The following is a 6,772-nucleotide window of genomic DNA, read 5'->3' as shown; positions in this document are numbered from 1 at the left end:
TACCAATGTACCCCCTCATGTTTGGTTGAACACGGAAAATACAAAAGTACATTACATACAAAATTGTGTCTCCAATACTTTGTATACTTTAATATTCTATTGATTGCTTGTGTTATGTGACCATGAAAAATTTCTCCTAACAATATTTCTACTTTTAATTTGGAGTAACTTTCTTTTCTACGAAGCTAAGAAAAACTACAAAGTATCCTCTCTGTCTCTATTTTTTTGTCCCATTTGACTATGCGCGGTCTCCAAGACTCGTTTTAAAACGTCTATATCTTTATTTCCATATACGTAAAAGTTATAAAAACATAATAATAATAATAATAATAAAATATGCAATGAGACGAATCTAACAAGACCATTCATGACTATATTATCTTTTATAGATTAACTAGGTTAAATCCCATGCCATGCACGGTCATAATTAAATTTTACAACAAATAAACAATAAATAATGGTGTTAATTCAACGATAATTTATCTAAAAAAATTATTTGTAACAAAATAACTTGAATTTTAATAAGTTTATACCAATACTAAATACGTAAAGGTTATTGAATTGGATTGTTTAAATAAATAAATATAGTAATAGAAACTTAGAAGCTATAAGGTTTTATATAAGAAAATTAAAATATTAGCTTAGGTTAGTACCCATATACGAACTCATACATTTGTCCTTAAATTGTTGACACACTTTGATCGACATAATATGAAAATTTAGTTGAGTTCATTTTACTTTAGGATAATTAGTATTCAATAATCAACTTTTTAAATATATCTTTAGTGAGTAGTAGGGGTTTTTATTTTTTAAATAATGACATAAATGTTTAGAATAATTAAATAATTTTCCAATTATATATGTTGCGTACAAAGTATACTATAACAAACTTATTTTGTTCTTATAAATGTTACGTATAATTTTAAAATTAATACAAAGTATGCTACCAAAATGATTTTTCTTTTTTTAATTAAAATAAATTGTATTATCAAATGATAAAAGTGGTGAAAAAAAAATTGATATTGATAATATTATAACAATTTTGAAAAAGAATATATTCCAATACATTATTTTTAATCAATGTTAGTATTATTGTAACTAAAAGTTTCCTAGTATATAGAATATATGTAAAAAAAAAAAATTTGAATATAATTGGATTAATTTAAATATGTTGTCTAAAAACTAAAAAGGAAAGGAAAAAAAAGGCAGGAAAATTTTTAACCAAGAAATGACAAGTGTCATTCCTGGTTTCGCCTTTAGTATAGGTTTATTATTTATTGATGATTGATGGTAAATTACGGTCAAAAATTTTAAAGTTTGACTCAAAAAATGGCAATGGGGCAAAAATAAAGGGACAGAGAGAGTATATAACTTCCTAAATAGTGCATATACACATTTTTATCAACCAAACAAGTCCACATATTTACACTTTCTTTTGATTTGTTTTTCCATATTCTTTTAACCTTGGCTAAATACGTAGTAATACTGTAATCTATTGCACCATTTATTTATTTATTTTTTTTTTTTTTTTTTTTTTGAGTTATTCACATTTTCGATTCATGTTTGCTTTAGAACTTTCTACCTTCCAAAAAAAAAAAAAAAAAAAAAAACTTTTGAACACTTACCCTAAAATATTTATCTCGCTTACTAAAATCATTTTTACTCCCATTGCTTTTACGGATTTTACCTTGACTTTTTGAGCAATGGATTATGGTGTATTGGTGTTGTAAGTCTTGTAACTAATACGTAGTAGATACAAGTGGACACGTGGCTCATAGTTAACACGCCGACAGTCATTTTCAGTATAAAGGTTCACAGTCCACTACTCCGTATTTACTAAACTTAATTAGCTCCATCCACTACTTATTTTGCTCTTTTTTCGTTTTGACTTTATAAGCCATTATTATTTCTAGCTCACAATTGACAAAATACTGCGCATTCACATTAAGACCTCCTTTGTAACAAATTAACAAAATTCCGGCTAGCTATACTTGACAAAACTTACTCAAATTCGACTATTCGGTTTCATATAATTTGAAATTTTTAAGTTATATCGAGACATTAAATTATATTAAAAATGATTTTATAATTGCTTGAATAAGATTTGATTATTTCCTAAACTTAAATGTATGTTCTATCATTTAAATATAACTTGAATCAAACTCAATGTTACACCTCATTATACAAAATAATTTTTTCTAATAAACAAATTTAAAGTTAAAGAGCGAATATACTATGGAAGAACCAAGATTTCAAGAAATATGGGGACATAGAGAGATTTGGTAATAATTGGTACTCTAAATCAAGATGAAAATGATTAGTTTTTTGTAAAGTAATTAGAAAGCATAAATCAGAATAAGTGGCAGAGAAGATCGTCCACATATATCTTTAAGTTCTATTTAAGAAAGTTAGGCCTACGAAATAAATATATAAACATTTAATATACTTCCTTTTTTAGTATTAACCTGGAAATTTATCGACAATTTACGAGTAAATCGGTGTAATAAATATTTATATATTGTCTTTTCTTTCCATTTTTAGCTTCTTATATGCAGCTCTTAGGGCTGCATATATCTTTTTCCTAAATATATTTAGATGTTACTCCCTCCGTTTCAATTTATTAGTCCCATATATTATTTTGGGTGTTTAAAAAATATCTACCCATATTGAATGTATTCCACTTTTAACTTAGTTTTTATTTTCTATTTTATACATATTAAATTCCGATAGATTTAATTAATTGATTGTGAATTGATGACATGACTCTAAGTAAAAAAATTATTCCCTTGAATTATGCAATTATGGTTGACAGTTTCCTAAAAAAATCAAAACAATTTAAATAAGGCAAAATTATTTATGAATTGTTTTTTACTTTAATGTTAGATTCTAAATATTCTTTTTTTCTTATTTTATGTGATTGATTCAATATGCGACTATTATATTGAAACGGAAAGAGTAATTATTGGACTAAACACCTTATTAGGTGACCCTTCTAACAAGTTATTTATCAAATTTATTGCCTTCAATTCGGTAATGTACCCGTCAAAAAAAAAAAAAAAAAAAAAAAAAAATCGGTAATGTACAAATATTTGCAATATCCACAATAGACCCCCCACATTTATTACCAAATCGACAACGTAACACAATTCGGTTCGCAGTATTCATGACTAATAGCCGCAATTCTATGATGAGAAATAAAATCTCAATCCTCCCGACTAAGAATTCATTCGATCTTTTAATACGGAGTATAAGCAAACTGATGAACAGATATAAGTCGGATCCATTATGATTGTCCACTTTATAAGTTTAAAGATGTTTTATCTAAAAATCATATGACAATGAGGGATTAACCTCTTAATCTTATAAATTAAAGTAAATGCAGTTTTCTCGTTTTATCAATGTGAAGTACTCATTTCCCAACATTTACTCCAACTTTTACGCTCGCTCTATGTGGAACAATACTTCTGCAGAGAGAGTAGGGGGAGATCGGACAGTGGAGGACAAAAAAAATTCTAGTTTTAATTTTTAAAAAACCCCCAAAAAAAAAAAAAAAAAAAATTCAAACCCAAATTTTATTGTTGATGGTTGTTTAAATATATCAATTGTAGTTCCTTTCAAATATATAGTAGCGTTGTTAAGTTGTTAGCTTATTGTTAAGTGCTCCGTCAAAAAAAAAAAAAAAAAATACTTATTGTTAAGTGTGTTAAATTGTTTGATTTTGTATGTACGATATATTAATTGGTCAAATTATTATTGATTCATAATTTTTAACTCAATTAGGACATGTCAAATAATTCAAATAAGTCTATTTACAACAAAAACAACATGATATTCTATGATTCATGTTTAACCCCTCCAAGAGACTTCTTTTTTTCTCTCTCTAGTTTTTAGAGAGAGATAGTTCCCTCTAGGGTTTTCCCTTGGGAGGGTTTTTCCTAGCCTCTTTTGCTATGATTTTTTCTTTGTTTTTTCTTCAATCCTTCCCTACTTCTCTTCACCTCCTTCATTCTTGATTTTTATTTGTGAATTTTGTATGGGCTTCCACTGGTTTTTACCGGTGGAAAGCCCTAAAATCTCTTTAATTGCTTTCAATAAAAAGATACCATCCTTAAGATAGTGTTCATGATAGGGATTTTAATTACTTGTTTATTGAAGAATGAAGATCGAAGGTTTCGCAATTTCTACCGGAGTTTAGAAGACCACGAAAGTATATTCATCCAAAAAATTATGCATCTGCAGATCTTATGCCGAATCAGAACGAACTCACAGATTGTATTGCTTCGAATGAATTTTTTGTTAAGGCTAGTATCAATCGATTCTGCGATGTTGTAATTTTTAGGGTTTTATATATTTTTGTTGAAATTTTAAATTTCTCAAAAATTGATTGTAAGTGCTGTTTGACTATTTTATAAATGAAATCTTTAATCTTCCCATCAAAAAAAAAAAATGTTTAACCCCTCCATTTAACTCTCCCAAACTCACGAAAATAATGTGGACAAAGGCAGTTCAAGTACTAGTAAGTAGTATAAGTTCAGTTCAGAAAAAATAAATTCTGATAAGTTCAGTTTAGGTTGAATAAGTTTCGATTAAGGGCTACCCAAATTCAATTTATGATTAAAATAAGCTTTAATAAGTTCAGTTAAGTTCAGATAGATTAGATAAGTGAAATTCAGGTGATTAGAGCACACTTTTAATGTTTCATCTCAATTTAATATTTCTACATTATTCATCTTATTATTTATTGCCTCTAGGGCATTCGTTATCTTTTGCGTTATATATTACTCCCTCCGTCCCTTAATTAGATATCTAGTTCTCTTTATTATGTGAGTAATAAATGCTATAAATAGACATCTAATAAAGGGACGGAGGGAATAAAGTTTTATAATATCAACATTTGTAATATAGAGTCATTTTAATGCAATAGCAAGTGTGCCAAATTTGAATATATCAATTATTTTGGAATGAGGGTGATAATTTTTTTAAAATTTTTTTTTTTATTATAATCATATCAACTAATGTATATACACCTCACTGCATCTCACATAAGATCGAGTTAATTCACTTTTACTTGTATTTATTTGTTGAAAAATAGACCTCCCAAGTATCACCACATGTAAGTGTCCCACATTGGTTGAAAAAGAGAGAGTTAATCACTTTATAAGAGGCTAAAGGGGCTACTCCTCCTATTGCCATATGGTTTTGGGATGGAACTTCCTTGGATTTGTGAAGTGGACTCTTTCTCTTGATTTGCGGATGCGCCCAAACTCGTATTTAACATTATTCGAACATAAAAGTAGATCAAATTAATTAATTTACTCTAGTATAGTTGCAGTGAACTTGTATCATTTGGTCATTTTATTCACCAAAAATCGACATGCATGCATGAATGATTAATAGGTAGTGTTATTATATGTTGTATAGAGAAAAATATCTATCTAGTCGGTCAATTAGATGGAATGTTCATGTATGATAGAATAAACAAAATGATTAATAATCAATGAAATAGTGCTATTATCTTTTCAGATTTGAAAGATCATTAAATTGTTGCTTTTACTAATTAAAAATTAAAAAATAAACAAGTGATCTTCATTTGCTTGTATTGATTAGGGAATTAAAAATAAACACTTTCTTTCGGTTATACCCCCTATTAGTTTTTGTGACTTAAATCAAGATCGGATAAAGAGAAGTGACAGAAATGATAAAGCTTAATAAACCTAGGTTTTCCATTGACCGGATCCCTTAACCCTTATAAGTATATGTAACTATTTACTCTCTCTGTCCCAATTTATTTGCAACATTTTGACTGGACACATTTACTGATGAACATGTTTGACCGTTAATATCTTATATTATATACTTATTTAAGCTATTAAAAGTTTACATTAAGAAACTATACATTAAATAGACCCAACAACATATTATATGATTACATTGACTTTTATATAACAGCTAAAAAAGATGATCAAAGTGAGATATGTAAATAGTGCAAAAGGTCAAAATATTGCGAATAATTTGAGACAGAGAGAGTATGTAAGTATTGTAAGTTACTCGTGCCCTTATTCACTAGCAGTGCACAAGCTATGTTTTAAGCAAGTGGTCGCAATGGGTGAATTGAATGTGAGACCCAACTAAAAGAATTAGAATAAAGAAAGGATCGAGAAATTTTTTTTTTAAATGAAAACAAGGTCAATAAACTAGGACATAAAGAATAATAAGACAGCTAAAAAGGGACGGGTGAAAAAAGTAACATTAGTTAAAGGAGAAAATAATTATTTACTCCGCAATAAAGTTTTTTCAATATTGAGATTGGATAGATTAAAACTTCGTTTGAACTACTCGTATTTATGAGCTGTTTAACTTACAAATTATATTAGTTCTAAGCATTTATAAATAAAAAATTAAAATAAAAAAAAAAAAAGTGGCTAGAAGATGAAATGATGTCGGAAAAATTGACATGAATAATCTCAATTTTGCTCGATTCACCCAAAATAATTCCCAACTTTTGATTATTTTTTAATAATCCGAACTTTAACCTGAATTTGCTTAAAATGATCCCAACTGGTTATAAAAATTAAATTTAAAATAAAAAAAATCCTCCTCTAGCCCAGCACGGAAGCACCGCCGCCCCCAGCGACTGACCCCAACCTCGGCTACCGGCGCCTAGCTAGCGGATACTGCTGGTGCTTTCCAAGTCAGCGCCGACGAAGATCACCTCACCAACCCTCTCCCCTTCCCACAAACAAAGTTGAAATTATTTTGGGCGAATCGAGCA

Source organism: Chenopodium album, chromosome 18 (assembly GCF_948465745.1).
Source record: "Chenopodium album chromosome 18, dcCheAlbu1.1, whole genome shotgun sequence".
In the NCBI taxonomy this organism is placed as follows: domain Eukaryota; kingdom Viridiplantae; phylum Streptophyta; class Magnoliopsida; order Caryophyllales; family Amaranthaceae; genus Chenopodium; species Chenopodium album.
The sequence above is the reverse complement of the archived record's forward strand: the minus strand, read 5'-3'. Positions refer to the sequence as shown.